This window comes from Calliphora vicina, chromosome 3 (assembly GCF_958450345.1).
Source record: "Calliphora vicina chromosome 3, idCalVici1.1, whole genome shotgun sequence".
NCBI classification, from domain to species: domain Eukaryota; kingdom Metazoa; phylum Arthropoda; class Insecta; order Diptera; family Calliphoridae; genus Calliphora; species Calliphora vicina.
This window is the reverse complement of record NC_088782.1, coordinates 100935300-100954926: the sequence shown is the minus strand read 5'-3', so window position 1 is coordinate 100954926 and position 19627 is coordinate 100935300. Positions and strand designations below refer to the sequence as shown.

At 28.6% G+C, this 19627-nt stretch overlaps 2 protein-coding genes across 2 annotated transcripts in view; both read left to right on the top strand.

Annotated features, from left to right (window-relative positions):
• Mi-2 (chromodomain-helicase-DNA-binding protein Mi-2 homolog) overlaps positions 1-19627 on the top strand; it is a 66728-nt gene that overhangs the window by 7812 nt on the left and 39289 nt on the right. The window lies entirely within an intron of this gene.
• Positions 1-19627, top strand: part of Su(Tpl) (Suppressor of Triplolethal) — a 38614-nt gene that overhangs the window by 5261 nt on the left and 13726 nt on the right. Inside the window, exon 2 of the mRNA XM_065503495.1 lies at positions 19192-19591. The gene's annotated coding sequence lies outside the window, so the exon portion shown is untranslated. The remainder of the gene's footprint in view (positions 1-19191; positions 19592-19627) is intronic.

The window sequence follows — 19627 nt, the reverse complement described above, 5'->3', positions numbered from 1 at the left end:
TTAGTTTTTGTAACTAAATGGAAAGAAAATAATGTTAAAATGTTTGACCAAAAATTATTATCCTGGTTGACAATACTCACCTGTTATGCAAATTTTACACAAACTTTGCGCTTACAACATATTTCTGAATTTCCGCAATGTCAAAAATTATTTTTAGACCTATGGTTTGTTTCTAAGTCATACAAACTAATCTGATATACTTAGAGCTAGTTTCAGTTATAAAGATAATCTACATTATTTGTTAAAACCTAGCTTAAACTAAAATGGTTGTTTTTCACTTATTGTTTATTTAGTTTATAATCTGGGTTTATATTTAAAGTATGTACTGCCATATTTATATGAGGAAAACATATGTGATTTAACTGAAAAGTATGACAATGCTAACAAAATTGATAGTTCATAATTGATTGGTCTGTCCGCATTACCATACTTTTTAGTCAAATCAGATATGCATTGTTAAAAAAAATTATAACGGTTTTATTTTAACAAAATAGTGTGCTGATGATTAAATATATATAGCAAAAAAAAACTCCATAAGTTAAAAACAAAATCTTTATCCCAAACACTAGCTCTTACACTTTTATTAATCAGTGTTTGAATTCAAGAAGATTTGTATGATTCAATAAGGAATTAATTCTATAAATAATGTATTCTCTCTATAAATAATGTATTCGAGTGCCTAGGTCATATTCGACCATGTATATTTATTTATATATAAGTTTGTCATTCCGGTTGTAATTTCCACATTTTTAATTTGTGACCCCATAAAGTATATATATTCTGAATGGTTAAAAATAGCGGAGTCTGTTGAAATCAACTTTCCGAAGCCACAAAAAAACTCACAAACCTGGTTGAAACATTAATATGTTGGATACAGTTTTGCTTGGGCATTCGAAATGTGCAATAAATTAAGCTGAATTTGACCGATGGCATTCGTTATGTTGGCTTAGATACCGCTGTTATTTGGTGATTATTTGAATAGGTCTGCGACTTAAAGTCTAACGGGATCAAGTCCTACGAACTCGGTGGCCATTTCACATCATCTCTAATTGAAATGAAAATGCCCAATTCGGACCAAAAGAAGTTGATAATCATCGACCTATAGCGCTCCCCGTTGGCGGTGATGTCCTGGCTAACGTCGTTCTCAAACAAATTTGGACGCCACCACAACAAAATCCACACCAAACAGTGACTTTTTTCGGGATGCACTGGACGCTCTTGGATATTATGAGGATTGGTGTAGTCCCAAATTCGATAATTTTGTTTGTTGATGAACCCAGTCATCAAGAAATGGGCCAACCCTAAACAGAATACCTATTTCGATAAAACAATGTTATCATTTGCACGTGTTGTTGAACGCTATATCCGTCTATTGTAATTTGGCAAAACGAACAGAATAAATGATAGCTTCAAAAATATGGCGCTATCAACTGTCAATGTTCCGAAATTTCAATTGGAAGAGCCTTTATAAACATATATCTTGTTTACTAAATCATCATATACAATATGGATATATAATGATAGGTATTTCAAAGACCTTACCAACGATGTTTATAACACCATAGATTCGGACCGACAATGGGTTTTTAAACCGACATTTTTTTTTTAATCTTTATCTTAAACTATACTTTGGTGAAGGATATATAACAGCCGAATATCTCTTTTTATCTTATTTTTTTCTTTTCGGTTGGTATGTACATATCTCAATAGATTGACAATCTTTGGCCGAGTGAGACTGGGGTCGTTCTGAAGCGTAGATCCAATTGTCTTGGGAACTCCATTTGCCATACACTTTTGTTTATCAAACTGCAATTTTAATGGTTTAAAGTGTTTTTTTCTGAGCTTTTTATTGTAAACTTTGATATTTGTATGACATATTCGTAAAAGGACAATTAAAATATATAATATCGAATTATTGTTGGGCACGTAATAATATATCTGAATTTTGGTTATACCCCTAATATACATACAGTATGCTCACTGTTGTTGTAGAATCTATTCTGTTTCTATCAACAATAACAAAAACAACAACTCACTAATAATAAGAAGAAAAATAAAAAAATTCAAAAATAAATTAACAAAAAGTAAATACATTTTTATACATTTAAAAAATTGTATTTCTACAAGCACTGCAACAACAACAACAACAATAATAATAATCTTTAGAGATGTCTACAATAAAGACAAACAAAAACAACAATCTATCTCTATCTGAACATCACGACCAATTTAAATGGTCATTAAAGCTTTGCATGATTATTTTTGATATTTTGTTCGCCGTCTTCTTGTTGTTGTTGTTTATTTCGTTTTCTATTATTTGTGTGTTTAAATCTGGTATTGTTGCTTGTTGTAGTTGCTGCTAGTATTGTTGTTGATGCTGTTGTCGTTTTGTTATGTAGCGCAGCAGCGCGCATTGAAATGTATTTCATGTGTATGAACGAATAAAATATAAAATGAGCACAAACGGCAGCAGCAACAATAATAAGTAAGCTTTACCTACTCCTCCTACCTCTATACATATCACTTCTTCCAACAACCACCACCAGCACCACTACCCATAATAATATAATATCCACCGCTGCACTACTACTACACACTCAAATCTATATGACAAGAAGTGAAAGTATTGTATTTTGTGGCTGGTTTTTGATGTTTTTTTATTTTTATTATTTTATATTTTAAAAATATTGTTGCTCTTGTTGCCTGCTCTCTGATAACTGACTGACTGCAGTGTAGCTTAAACTCAGCCATAATGTCTGTATGTTTGTCCGTCCGTCTGTCTGTATGTCTGTCTCTCCGTCATCCAGTTAGTTAGTCAGTCCGTACACGCTATGTATAATACTTTTAACGTTTTCTTGCTATTGTTTTTGTAATTGTTGTCTATTATAATCTTTAAGTTAGCGAATCAACTTGCAAAGAAAAAGTAAAGCAAAATAAAACTAATTTAACCAACCAAACAAAACAAGTTGAATAAATAATAAAAATTAAAACAACACAAATATATACTCTCTGGCCACCACACTTTAACGATTTATATTGTGGTACATACACATACAGTTGAGGGCAAAATAATACAATATTGAATGAAATATTAATAGAACTGGGTGGTTGATTTGCATTATTTCTGCAAATTCCATGTTGAACGTTCTATGTTGCACGAATTGCGTCAAAAAATATCATTTACCATTAATATTAGAGTTCGAATGAATATTTGGTTTCTGTTTCGGATTAGGTAAAAAATCGGTTACCGAAACCGAAACATTTATAAAGTAAAAACAAAGATTATGGTAATTAAATTAAAATTTGTATGCTTAATACATTGAATTTCGAAAATGTTTTCGAATCTAATTACGCGATATCCCCACAGGTTCATATACATTTTAAAGATGTGTAAATGGATTTATTCGTTTTATTTGCGAGTAAGTAAATCAGGGGGGTTACTGCGTAACTCAATCCGAAAACGAAAATGTTCGAAAATGTGTGGTAAATACATTGTAGTTCGAAAAGATTTCCTTTTGAATCGAATTAGGGAGTAACCCCCTAATTCAACTATTCCGTTTTAAAAATCGCTCGTTTTAGTAATCAATCGATTTACTAAACAGAGCAGGAGGTTAATGTTTTTTTTTTAATCTTCAATTAGTTTAATTCAAAGATTGAACATTGATTCTGGGCATTATTTGCGTAAACTTTATGGTCCACGCTCGGTCTGCAAGTTCGCTAGTCTAACAGAAGAATAGTATATTCAGTTAACCACAATTTGGATTATTTTGAATTTTGTAATAAATTTATTTACCAAAACAACAGTTTTTGGTTTCTTATGCAAAATGTAGTAAATTTAAAACGGGAATAATAGAATTATTAAAACTTTTTTGAGTGTTCAAAATTTAAAGGAATCTGAGAATCTAAAACAAAATTGAATGGAATCGAATCGAAACGAAACCATTCCGAACCGAATGTGTTACAGGCCCCTAATATTTTTTTCTGTATATTTTGGCAAAATTTGTACTATCAATTTAAATTAAAATTTGTTTACGATCTCTAGTAATATTCATCAATTTTAAAAATTTATGTTAATAACATTTAATAATTTGATAATATCAACGGAATTTAAATCATTTCGTATAAAATGATTCCATTTAAATTACAATATTTTATTCAACAATATTAATAATTTGTTATGTTAGTTTCATTTAACAATATTTATAATATAAATTTTAGTTTATATTCTTTTTACCTTGATGATGTTTTTTTATTTAAAAAAAAAAAAAAATAAGCATACATATAATATATTTTACCTATTCTGTTATTTTCGAAAAGTGGTTTTTTGTTTTGATTATTTTTATTTGAACTCTCATAATAAGTTAATTACTTAAACCACCATTTCCTATAACATTCCCCTCTTTTATTATTTTATTTTGGAATTTCAACGTTTGGCATTGATTAACGTAATACAACAACCGACTCTCTGCCCCAATGTGTGTGGACTTTTTTTTTATAAATGTTTGTATGTATTTTTCTTTAAAAAAAATTGTCTATCTAGCTGTCTCTACTTGTTGAATTTGCATGGTTTTTATACTGGTTTTGAGGTTGAAACTTATTTTCATTGTATTAGTGATCTTAAACGAGTCCGCTATATAGTAATTCTCTCTTCTTTGTCATTTATTGGGTCTATTTGTTTGCTTCAACGGTTTTATATGTTTTTTTAGCTGTATTTTTGTATTTGATCTATTTAAAACAAAGATGCCATATTTCAATTAAATAATATTTAAAATATGCAGTTTTTTATAATATAATAAAATAAATTGTTATACCATAAAGAAACATTTACATGATAAATTATATTATTTTTATTTAATATTGTGCTCAAAGGTTTCTCAAATTCGGGCATTTATTCTTATAGATAGGGAATTTTTTATACTAATGGCAATCTCGATTTTTAACTTATTTTTGATTTATATCAGGATTACTAAGTTATTAACATATACAATAGGATATCTAATGATATACACTTCAGGAACCTTTCCAACGACTTAAATAACACCGTAGAAATTCGGACCGACAATGGGTCAAATCCGAGAAAAATATTTTAAAACTCGAATTTTATTTCCAACATTTTTATTCATCCATAATTTTTTCACCAACATTTTTTTCAATTTTAATGTATTCGGCTATACCGAATCTTATATTCCAATGAAACGATTATTGATTAATGGTTTTTTCACCAAAACGAAAATTATTTTTAAATGTAAATAATATTTTTTACCTGTTTTTAATTAATGTTTGCCAATCCACCAAATTTTTTTAATTTTTCTTAAAACATCAACATTTTTTCTTTTAAATGTTAGTTTTTATTTTATCAGTTTCAATTGTAAACATTGATTGACCTGCTATAATAAAATGTAAAATACTTCAGCTGTAAGGGAATAAACTATAAAATACTTTAGGTGAGGGGGGCTAAATGGAGTAAATTGAAAATAACAATAAAAAATACTAGGGGTATTACTGCTGACCTACTTTTTACTAAAACATGTACAATTATTGTTTCTGTGGGAATTTATTTGTCAACAAATGATTGTCAATATAAATACAATTAAAAAATGCGGTAATTTATAGATACAATTTTAGACATAAAAAGGTTACTAGTACTTTTTGTCAGCCATAGAATACACATTCATATACATATACTATATTCATTCATAGTTATAGATATTTGGTATTACAGAAATGTCTTGTACTATTTGTATGTGAAATGAAATTAATATGCATAAAAATCAAGTTAATGAATTTGATACAGACAGATAGATGGTGTACGAAATAAAAGTGAATATACTAAAATATACCAAAGCATAGAACACAAAAATTCGTTTATAGGTACTATTTATTAATATATGAATATATTTATGTATATTGTATTTGTGTTAATAAATACACTTAGAAAAATGTACTGTAATATTTTAATATTTTTCCATACACATGAAAAAATCGGTATAGTAACACTTTATTTATCGGGTCAGATGTCCTTTAAAATGGACTTTAAAATTTAAATTGTTTGACAGTTCCAACTTAAGTTTAACAGGCCAATCATGCTCAGTTAAACCCAGATTATAAACTATGTATTGTAAATAAACAATATGTGAAAAACAAACATTTTAGTTTAAGCTTGGTTTAAACAGATAATGCAGATTATCTTTATCCCAAAAACTAGCCCTTAGACAACTGTAAACCACTTTCACTAAAATTTTCGTTTTACTGTTTCTAAAGAAGCAAAATACGGAAATATTTTTACTTTCGAGCGAATTCATCACCCCTATCAATATTTCACAAGAAATTTCCTATTTCACCCGCTCTGGATCCGCGCCTGATCTACAATATATTTAAAGAAAAAGGTTTTTAAAAATTGCAACTTTTTGAAAATTGTCTCTAATTCTGGTTCTACTTGACCGATTTTCAATAGCAACTATTTCTGATCCACAAGGAGCATTTGAGGAACATTTCCTTACCTGTAGGCCTTATAGTGCTTTTAACAAACAGACGGACATAGCTAGATCGTCTTAGAAATTCATAATGACCAGAATATCTTCATATTATTTATTTATTTATCTTTATATTATTTATTTATTTATATTTCTCTAGCATTAAACAAATTAGTGCTTTTTTAAGCAAAACATTAGTTTTACAATTAATTTTATTAAAATCAATCGTTAAATTTCGTTAAGTGTAGAGACAAAAATAGTTTTGTGTTGAAAACAAGCTGAAAAAATGAGCATGGCAACAAAACACTGAGACTGGCACACTCACATACACACCTCCCTGACAAAAACACAAATTATTTACTGTTTAAATGACGACAATGAAACGTGTTGTATTAGGTTTTTGTTACATATCATCATCATCATATTGTATCTATCACACGAGTATACTTATGTTTTGTCTTGTTTGTTTTTGAGTTTTTTTATTTTTTCTCTCATTTAATAAAACGTCAGCTCCATATACGACGTTATTTATGCGAATATTTGTGTTGTTGTTGTTGTTGTAATAACAAGACCAACCAACCAAACCACCCTGCTTAAATTTATCTAATACAAAAGGTAATTAGAACTTAATAGAATAAATGCAGTTATATAAATATTCTACATATTTATACTTGTATTTTTTTTAGTTAAATACTGACATAAATAGAAATTTGGTTTTTAAAGAAGTATTTTTAAAACGAATTGTTAATAAACAAAAAAAAAAACATATTTAGGTTTGACCTTCGGAATATCTACTCTGCCATAAACACTATTTATGACAACAGTGTTTGAAAAGTTGAAAGAATTAAAGTAAATATATTTTGTTAGCTGGGACATATTTAGTTGTTTTGTGTTTTTTTATACCCTTATAATGGCGAATGAGGGTATCTAAGACCCACCAATTTATATATTTTCTTGATCCTTATGAAAGTCGATTTAGCTATGTCCGTCTGATTATGAAATCAGCTATATTTCTCCAGTAGAAACAGAATCATAGATCAAAATGAGAGCCAAAATGAAATGAAGGACAAGCTCTGTTTAAAATTTTAAAATTCTGTCCATGATTCTCCCAGACCTCATACAAATTTCTTCCCGGAATATGGATATATGGTACATAGCACTATCCTTACAAAATTAAAAAAAAATTAATTTAAAAAGACCCATTAAGCCCTAAAGCAGGCTTTAAAATTATTAAGAATATATTGGGTTTGTGCTGATGTTTGTAACGCCCAAAAATTTTAAAATCTTAAAGTATACCTATCTACTCAGAATCACTTTCTGAGTCGATTAAGTCCATCCGTTCGTCTTGTGCTCAAAGTTATTTCGATAAAATTTGGTATTTATAGTTTTTTCGGCCCAAGGACCAATCCTTTTGAAATTGACTGAAATCGTTCAATTATTTCACCTAGCCCCCATACCAATTTCATCCCGAAATTGGAATTTATCGTTCATAAATATTTAATTTATATGTATAAGTATCTACACATGTTTTGCACGAAATAAGTTTTATATATACGTTTTATATATTTTATTATGATCGGTCCATAATTAATCATAGCTCCCATGTAAGACCCGCTATCGAAAATCACTTTAAAGAGCATAAATCTCTTAAAAATGTTGGTACATCTACACATAAAATTCAACATAAATAATTTTCATATAGGCATAAATCACACGACCTAATTTCATGGTGATCGGTCCATAATTAGTCATAGCTCCCATATAAGTCCCACTTCCGAAAATCACTCACTAATATACACATCTGCTCAAAATAATAGATACACCAAAATTTATTTTTTAAAAACGAAAAAAATAATGGTATATTGTAAAATTATAAAAAAAATTCAGTCGATTTTTATTTATAGTTAAAAGGAGAGTAAAAAACAAAAACAAAATATTTCATAATTAATAATAAATATTATAAAGTAAATTAAATTTCTTAAATTTCGAAAAATTTGGTGCTCATAATAATAGATACATTTTTAAAAATTCTTATTAAACAAAAGCTAATAAATTTTATCTTAAAAAAATTAGTTTATTATTAAAGTAAAGCTAGTATCCGGTATATCCACCTTTGTTTTGTAAAACTTTCTCCACTCTTCTGGGCATACTGGATATCAAGTTCTGACACTTCTCCAATGGAATCTCGTACCATATTTTTTGCGTTTTCTCCCATAAATCGTCTTTATTTTTGAAAACTTCCTTCGAAAGCCTTATCTTTAATTCACTCCACAAGTTTTCTATTGGGTTTAAATCAGGGGATTGGCTGGGCCAGCTTAAAACATGTACGTTATTCTCCAAGAACCAGTTTTTAACTAATCTTGAACTATGTTTTGGGTCGTTGTCCTGCTGGAATGTCCATATTAATGGCATATTTTCCGATGCATATGGAAGCATTACGTTTTCCAATATGTCTCTATACCCACTAGCATTCATGGTATCTTCTATTCGGAATATCGGACCAACACCATTCCATGAAAAGCAACCGCAAACCATTATGTTTCCCCCGCCATGTTTTACCGTCTTTTTTGTAAATTTAACGTGGAATTCTTTTCCTTTTGGTCGGCGTACATTTCTTTGGCAGTCGTTTCCAAACAAATTTATTTTTGTTTCGTCGCTCCATAAAATATTTCTCCATTTTTTTTCGCCTTCACACCCGGACCATTGTAAGTGCTCTTTAGCAAATTCTAATCTTGTCTTGATATTTTTTTGGCGCATTAGTGGCACTTTTCTGGCAATTCTTCCCGGAAATTTAGCTTGTAAAAGACGACGACGAACTGTTTGTGGACTGATTTCGTTACATAGCTCCGCAGAAATAGCTTTCGATGATATGAAAGGGTCTTTTTTAACCATAAGGACGATCCGCCTATCTGTTTCTGGACTGGTTTTCTTTGGTCTACCGCGAGTTTCTCTTTTTTGTTTTTTAGATAAAGCATTTTGGACAAAATGTAAAGATCTCCTATGCTCTTTGCTATTTCCCGTAATGATTTTCCTTGATTTCTCATCGTTTGAACAATTTTTTTCTCATCTTCGGTACAATGATGATTTCGTCCCATTTTCTTCAAAAGAGTCCTATTTTTTATAAAATTGTTGCTAAAATTTAAATTATACTTACTGTTTCACGTAAATAGGAACAAAAAATTGCACAAAAAAAAAATTGTATATAAACAAATTACAAATTACTGATGTGTATCTATTTTTATGAGCAAATATTTTTTTGTAATTCAAATAAATTCGTTTTTAAAAATCAACATGAAAGCAAATAGTTGCCAGATTTTTGACTGACATGACATTGCCAGAGAAATTTTAATAATATGATGTATTCTTAACGCTTGCGAGGAAATTTTCAATGTTACCGCCATTTAAATTTTTTCCAATTAGGTGTATCTATTATTTTGAGCAGATGTGTATATTATTACTTGTTTAAAGATATTACTTGTTTGAAACTCTTGAATATTCTGAAAACATGAGTTATTACTTTGCAAAAACAGAACTTCTGAAGTGAATAAAATAAAAATATATTTTATAAGTTATTTTATTTTGTATTGCCAAACACCTGATGAAGAAATGAAGTGAAATACAATTAAATCTCTGACTCACTTTTTGTTTTATTGTACCTTTGTTATTGGTGTGTGTGTGTGTGTGAGTGACGGACTGACTGACTGGCTGTGTTCAGCGATGCACGAGTAGAATAATAAAATAATGGCGTGTGCAAAATAAAATACATTTTGAATTAACAAAAAAAGACAGAAACTGCAAAACCCATACACAACACAAATGTTTAAGGACATTTTAAATAAAGTGAGAAAAATAAAGGTCAATAAATTGACTTTGTAAACATGTATACCTGCAAATTATATAAAAACTACGTTAATAAAGAAAATTATACTTAAGATATTTTTCAACTTGTTCATTTTAAAGCCTTTATTATTAATATTATGATTATAAAAAAATGGGAATTTCCCAAAATTTTTAAAGCCTTTATTTTATTATATTATGATTAAAAAAATGGTAATTTCCCAAAATTTTATAAGTCTCTTTGGGTGTTGTCCTTGCCACTTTAGGATCTACATCAGTTCTGTTTTGATATCACATTCATATTGATTTGGATCAAGTCCTTTCTCAAAGTACAAGGAAATGAGGACCATAACTAATTTTATTGTTTTAAATTCTCTTATTCAAAACTTTTTATCGAATTTTTATGTTTAATAATCAAGTTAAATTAAAACTTTAACGTCTGTCCGTATTTTGCGATGTACAACTTTCGATATGTTTTCAAAAGACGAAACTCATTGGATTATAACCACTCGCCTAGGGGTGTGTTTAGGGTCATTGTCGTGCTGTAATATTCCAGTCGTAGTATCTTTTATGATATGAATACCATAATATTGCCACCGCCAAACTCGACTGTCTTATTTGTGTACTTGCGGTCTAATCTCTTTGCCTTCTACCTCTTAAATTATATTTGGATTCATCCGAATAGAGAACTGTCTCCATCACTTTAAATGATCTTTTGTAGAAATATGCGTTTTTAAAGGCGCGCCGTGATATCGCCGCGGCGATAGCCCTGCGTCTAATAGTTCGAAAACTTATTTTCAATTTTAAAATTTTGTTAACCTTTCTGGAAGTAATTTCTTAAACTCTCTTGCTATTAAATTTCATTGTTTTTGGAGTAGTTTTATGTGGTCTTCCTCATAAATGTTGAGTTTTCACGTAATTTTTGTATAATCTTCGAAACTGCTGATTTATTAATTGATTATTTATAACGCATTACAATTGATTACATATTACTTTGGTATTTAAATATTCGCAAATACTACAATGTATTAAAAATCTATCTGTGCAAAAAATTAATACAAATATAAATTATCAAAATAAAGTAAATATTTTAAAATAAATGATATGAAAATAAAAAATATATTTCTTATTGTTTATACATATATTTTTAAATAGAAATTTGTGCCCGATTATGGCCTACATTAGGCAGGCTAGGTATTTATTGGTAATGCAATAAAATAATTTAAAAAATATTGAAATAACCGTAAGACCTGATGCTTTTTACATCATTTCATTACATATTATTTTGCATAAGTTTAAAAGTTTTTATTGTTTTGCCAATGCTAAGAAGTAAGTCAAATTTTATAAATGTTTTTTTTTTTTGTTAAACTTCATTAATGCTTAAATTTACTATATTTTAATAGAAATCCTATGAAATTACGGAATATTGTTTCAAACAAGTTTCCATTGTATTGCTACTCATATAAAATCAATAAATCACAAAAAGCCAACAAACAGTTTATAAACAATTGTTAAAAATATGTTTTCTTATTTCTATTTTAATATGTATAAATATCTTGCTCAGTAGTTTTTTTTCATTTCATAGTAGCAGCAAAATAAAAAAACAAAATTAAATCAAAATATTTCATTTCTCTATAATGTTTAGCACGTAACCCAACGCAATGCAACGTGATAAGAGTGTTTCTATAAAATGTGTGGATGTGTGTGATTGTTACTGTTGCTTCACACCTTATGGCGATGATGAAAACAAAAGCACAACAGAAAAGAAAAAAAATAGCAAAGTCAGAGCAGGCAGCAACAGTTTTGCAGTACAATATCCACCAACAAACAAATAAAATATTAAAACAACAACAAATCTCTAATAGAAATTTTCATATGTATGTAGTTTATTCTACTAACGATGGTTGTAGTAACGTGCCCCTTTGTTGTATATTTGTTGTTATTTTTTCTTCTATGGATTACTTGGTCCAATATAAAAAGACGTCAGTTAATATAATAAATAAACTACAACAACACATACATTTAGTTAGGTATACATACATACTTGTCAGTTTGTGTATAAAGAAATAAATGCAATCTATAAAAGAAAACAACAACTACATTGTATGTTTTGACGGACAAAATGACATACCATATGTTAGAGCAAATATGTATAAAAATAAAGAAAAGGCGATGAAGTATAGAATTAGACATAATGTCAAACAATTTTGTTTTTGTCCCTTCATTAATTTTTGTTCTTGCATTATTAACTTTGTTATTTTTCATTCGAAATTATTGTTTTATAGCTTGTTAGAAAGATAATTTTCTCTAGAACCTTATTGCAAATGTTTAAAAAACAGTATGTATTTTTTAAGATATCGAAAAAAGTACCATTATTTACCCAATTTTACAACTTTCAATCGATTTTCGGCACCTGTTCTAGTTATCCGATTGCACTTAAATTTTGCAGTAGTTAGTTTTAGTTATACTAATGAATAAAATAAGACCCATCCGAAGCAACTCTATTTTTTAAGGGCATGTCTAATCAGCTGTTATCATGATTGTAAATTGAAACACCAACTTGAAAGTGAAATTGAAAGCAAGTTCGTTTAAATTTTTTAAAGTGTGACACCATTTTCTCAATCTCTTGTTATTTTTTTTCCGTGACGATATACTGACAGTTTTCATACGAAAATGATGTTAATTGGAAGTATATCGTTGCGAAAAACGATAACCAAAGTTTGAGAAAATGCGGCTGAGTGTATTAAAACTTGATAGAGTAAACCCCAATTTACTGACAATTCTGCAATAAATAGCTTATAGAAATAAAATATAGGTAGAATTTAAAATTACTTCACAAAATTATTTCATGGCTGCATTTTTAAATCCGAATTTTCAATTGATAGGCCACAATTCAAAAACAATTTTAACCCGGCAATTCCCATACCCTCGCCAAAGGGAGAAATAATTTGTTTTTATTAAAAATAGTAAAAATACGTCTAGTTTACACTATAAATAAGTTTAAAATAAAAAAAAATATAGCTAGTTGCGATTTTATAGCGGGGTCACCAATAGGTGACATTGGGCAGAGAAAAAATAATTTTCTAAAAATACTTGCTGATATTGTTAGCCTGAATATCTAGCAGTATTTATTAAAAAAAAATATTGTGGTACTTAACCGTTTGGCATTTTTATAACAACTTATTTATCATAAGACACACACCAGTATGTTAAAATCAAAAACACTGCTTAAAGATTTTGAAAGATCCTCTAGTTAATAAAATTCTAGCGTTGCCAAAATAAAATCAGATATAAAACAGGATCTTGTCTGTATATAAATAATATCAATATTTATCAGTGATATTTGTTTCTATGTTTAAAACTACCGTTAATGTTTGTCACCTGTAGGTGACACTGGGAATTGACGGGTTAAGAAATTATTATTTTTATTTGTATTAATCTATATAAATATATAAATGTTGTTGGTTTGTTTATTTGTTTGAGCATCACGCCTAAACGGCTGAACCGATTTTATTGAAATTTGGAACGTAGATAGATCCTTACTGGGAAGCGTCAATAGGCTATATATTTTTTATTTTACTACGACAGGGGTAGCGAGCGCACCGGATCAAGCTATTATGTTTATATATTTTTTTTTTATAAACAACAAAATATAAGATAATTATTAATTAAATTCTGAAAATAGAAAACAATTTTTAGATTGATATGATATTATCGTATTGACAAAACAATGGAAACTTTTTTCTTATTATTATGCTTCACAGCGATGATGCATTGAACCAATAAAAGTCTTTGATGTCTTTGAAATAGTTTGCCTTTCCCATACAACCGAACGCATCTGATAAAGATTTTTTTGTGGTATAATTTTAATTTAGTGTTTTGTGAACTACAATTTCACTTAGGTTTTCTATGGGATTGAGATCTGGTGTATGAGCAGGTCAATTCAAAACACGTATCTTATTGTAGCCACACGGTTACAACCCTAAATTGACTCTAGCAAATGCTGAGAAGTATATCCACATTCTATAAATGTGCTTTTGTTTAACTTTAATGCTAATTCCCATTAACACAAAGTCTGGTTATATGATAACTAATATTAATACTGCCTGTATACTTTTAATGACTACCTTGACAACTAAAACATTGATTGTCTTTATTACTACATATTAATATAAAAAATATTTTAAAAAGGGGATTCTTATTAAAATTCAAATCTTTTTTAGACCTTTTAGACGTAACATTTTTGTATATCTTAAAGAATTCAGAATAGTAGTGTAGGGTAAACGCTCCTATAGTCGGCATGACCCAGTAGTCGGCATTTTTGACTTAAAAGCTTAATAAATAAGAATAACGATAATTTTATACAAAAGTAAGATTTAACTTTAATTAAACATACACTCATTTATCTTTATGTAATGTTTAAATTTGGGTGAGATGAGTATTTTCATCTATTTTTATCCTCATTAAGTGACCATCCTTCAACTGGTGCGGAAGTGCCTGTTTTTTAAGAAATTTTTTAGTGGCAAGGCCAACTAAAACAAGTTAGTAACCATATCAATTTAAGTAATATTTTTACCAGAGTGGTGTTAACAGATAAAACTTTGTTTAAATATTACCTACAATGTGAAAGTTTTCACAAAAAATATTTTTTTTGGTTATTTTAATTGATGCCGTCATTAGGAACAAAAATTTCTATGATTTTCAATAGTCGGCATAGTGATGCCGACTTCAGGAAAATTGCTAATTTTTTGTATTAAGCTCAAATTCTACAAATTTGTTTATTACTCATCTCTCTTGACAATAGATTTGGAGAAAATGAGTTTGAAATGAGTTTACCCAATAGTCGGCACAGTTTTAATTGAGCATTTTAAGAACTGCCGAGTATAGGAGACCAAGCATCCTGAACTCGGCAGCAGCTTTTTATTTGACTGGAGATCGTTAAACAGAGTAATATTTAGAGATTCAGTAGGTATTATTAATTCTAACATCTTAGAATTCCAAATATGGCCACTCCAGAAAAAAAAACCCATGCACCAATATCCTGAAAAAGCCTTAAAATATTTTCTATGCGAGAGAAGGCCCGATTTCTGTATTAGGTGCCAGTAAACAATATGGAGTTCCGCGTTCAAAAATATAGGACAAATTATACGGTTCCGAAGGTCCTATAAGAATGGGGCCGCAAACAGTGTTATCTAATTCCAAAGAAAGTGAGGATTAACTTAACACGGTTCAATCAATCGTGAAGGAAGAGCAGCAAACCACACCATTTGTATATGATCTACCCGGAAAGAAATGGTATAAAGGGGTTTTTAAACTGTTCTCTCCAAAATAATCATGTAAGGGACCTTAATAAACAGGCTCTTTACTAAATCAGTTGAGAAAAGAAACGGATTTGGATCTAGCTTTTGAAATAGTCAACCGACTAGCTCCTAATATGAGCGTAGAATTGATTCCGATGACATTATCGAAGAGAACAATAACTTAAAAATAAATTATCAAACTATTGAAATTGTGAGTAATCTTACCATAGAGGCAGGCACGTTCATAATTAACAAGGAAAAGTTGAAAATATGGTAGTATCGCCAACTTTAGCTGCAGAAAATCACAATGAAACTTGAAACCTGTTCACTACTCATCTCCAACTTTATCAAATAATTATTCAAATACTTGGTTTCAGCCTTTTAACTGTTCAAGTCCAATCCCAACAAGTTGTAGTTGTACATTTCAAATGTTTTCAAAGTTTTTTAATAATAGTATGGTCACTGGGATATTGTATATGATTGCGGTAACCATAATATGTTTACGTTACCATTAACATGATTGTAAATAAATATGTATTTATGGCAATCATTTTCATGATAATGATTTATCATAATATGTTGATCTCAGAATATGATAACCATAATCCTAGAACAACACAATATGTTGAAGTATTACATCATAAACATGGTTGCCACAAACACATAAATATTTACTACAATCATATGTATATATGATTGCTACAATGATGTGAATGGTAACTTAAACATAAAATAAACATAAATGGTTACCGCAAACATATACATAATTACAGTGATAATAGAAAAATAAAATAAACCAAAACAAATTAAAAAAGGAAGATAAAACAAGTTAGGGGCACATGTGAAGAGGATTTGGACACAGATCCTGAGGATGATGGTCTAAAAACGTAGGATATGATATTTGCCTACAGTGGTTTCACCTCAAATGCACTAATTTATGTTTTTTATTAGTATTTATTTAAATGGCTGATATTTTAAATAAAAAATAACTTGAATTCTTTTAAGATTTTATTCTTTCCTTAATAAAAAATGCTATGCCGACAATTGGGTCACAAATTGCCGACATTAGGATCAAGGGTGCCGACTTCGGGTACAAATCGTGTTTTTTCAAAAAAACGTAAATTGCTCAAATTTAATAAAAACTGCTTGAAAAGAATTAATTGAGTCTAAAACTATACAAATTACTAAACAAGAATAATCCATTTACATCCCAATACCATGTTCGCACTCATAATGGTATCACTTTAAAAACTGAAAAAAAGTTAAACTGCCGACTACTGGTGCATTCACCCTATGCATGTATTAAGTCTTGACAGATAATTATTTTTTATTGTATGGCATCCCTATTAGAACACAGAATAACAGCTGATTACTGTCAAACAATTTTCTAGAGTTAAGAGAACTTGTGTTTAAAAGAGGGAAAAAACTAACGAGTCTAAATATAGGTAATTGCTGTTTAATTTCAGAAACTTATTTGTAAAAAATAATTAAACAGTTGTAAATAATATTTATTTTTCAAAGAAATTAACCAAAACAAAATTCTTTACGCTGCAAATGATTTAGTTATAAACTCGTTTATATATATAAAAAAAACACGTAATAAAGCGATAACATCCTGGTTAACAAAAACAACAAGAAAAAATTAAAAAAACCCAACGAACAACTTTTTTGTGCTATGTTTTGTTGTATTTTTCGTCAAGTATTATACATATTTTGCTTTCATTTCGTACATTCATTTGTGGTGTGTGTGAGAAGAAATAAATAAACTGAGCAAATCGAATAGTATTTTAGTACTTTATTGCAATACATACAATTATTTTGTACCAGACAGTAGAGCAAACTTTTGTACTGCAATAGTTATAGAATAAATGCTTAGAAGGGAAGGTGAGAGAAATGTCAATTAAACAAAATTACATACATATTTTCACACATTTGTGATACAATAACAAAATATTCTCATCAAGTTAGTTTTTACAACAAACGTATGTTTTTGGGTCTCATCTATCTAGTTGTCATCTATGACAGCGAATACTACAATTCTTAATCGCTATTATGTACATAGGTACCTGAAAAAGTACTTTTGCCCAATTTTTCACATTATCCACGATTCGTAACATAAGCAAAAACATGAAAACATTATATATCTATGTACAGTGTCTTTCATAAGTATACTAATTTAGTATTTTTTTTTTATTATCTAAGAATAGTTACAAAAGAAATTTTAAAATTCTATTGCTTTTTACAAAATAGAAAAAGATACAACATATAAAAGTGTACCACTTCCAAGAAATAGCAAAAAATAACTCATGATAGGTCTTTTCAGGTACCCCACAAAAGTACACGATTTTTGTTTAAATTTTCGTTAGCACGTGTTTCATTATAATCCTACACATATTAACCATTGGATTACTATAGTTTGAATGGGATTAGTTTACAATATTTAGCAGTATTTCCTTAATTTTGTTATTTTTTTCTTAGTGTAGGGAATTCATAAATGTATACAGGAAAAGTTGTAGACATTTCTAATGACAAATCAAAGAAACATATTTAATCCCCAAAATAAATGAGGCAAGTTTTTCACACGTTTTTATAAAAAAAGATCAAAAAACTATGGTGTAAAGCTGGTTTTTAAATTGTTTTGAATTGTGGTGTAAATCTTTAATAACTTATAAATAATATTACAAATGAATTTATAAAAATTGTTAATTTCTTCATGTATAAAATCGAGTTTCTTTTCATAGTATAACAAAATTTGAACACTTATATGAGACACTGTATGTATTCGTTCATATGTTTGTAATTATTTTTCTCGCTGAAAGTGTGCATGAGAGAGAATGAGAAAAAGAGAAAATTGACAGATATACTAAATAAAGCAGTTCAATTAGTGGTGTGGTGGAGGTACCAGAGTTGTTTCTGCTGCTTGAGGTGACAATGGTGTGAACTAATTTTAATAATAAAAAAATATATCTATATATTCATAATTTACTAAAGAAAAATAATAATCTATTAATATTTGTTATATACACATTCATTTATATAAAGAAATATTAATTAACAAATACAAGTTTTAAATAAATACCTACAAAAATAAACGAAATAATTGTTAATATTACAAAAAAAAAACTTAAATTGTTGAAAAATGTCAAAAGTTAAATAAAAAAATAATTTGACAACAGTACAAAATGAAAAAATAAAATAACGATTACAATTTTTCTTTATGCAAGAACTAACGAATAAAGTTAAACATAACGAGTGAATAATAAGAGTGATCTTTTTGTGTTTTAAAAACAGCTGAGTGCAAATTCGTTATAAAGTAAAAAGCAGAAAACAAAAACAAATTCAACGAAACATTCCATAACTCAAAAGAGTACAATAAACAAAAAGAGAATAAAAGAAAAGAAAATGGAACAACTATTTTAATTTGTGTGATAAAGAAAAGAAAGAAGAAAACAAGAAAAGTGTACAAAAATATAATAGCGACACAACGAATTGGGGAAATTAATTTAGAAAAAATGTGAAACAGTTCTATTACCAAAAAGGAATTTCAAAAAATTAATATAATTTTCTTTAAATACATATAGTTTTGCCACAAATTACACGCGTCAGAGATATAAAGCAGCATTAAAGCAACAAAAATTTCTGGAATTTTACAAAGTCAACAAAAAAAAACTACATCTACAAAAATATCTACTAAATCCACAAACAGCAAAAGAAAACAAAAAAAACATCCACTATTACTAATAGATTTTTTTTGCATTGAAGAAAAAGAGTTACTACACGAAACACGTCCAATAATTTTTAACATCATCTAAATAAGCAACAATACAGGCAGAGAATAACTAAATAATATAGTAAAATAACAACAACAAGTGAAACATTAGTTTTCAATTTTATTTCAACTCTCTTCAGTCGGTGAGCAGCAACAATAACAACATCAAACAACTCACCAGACTTTGTAAAAAGAAATTTACTAAAAAAAAAGTAAGCAAAAACAAATTTTAATAATTATCTCTCGAT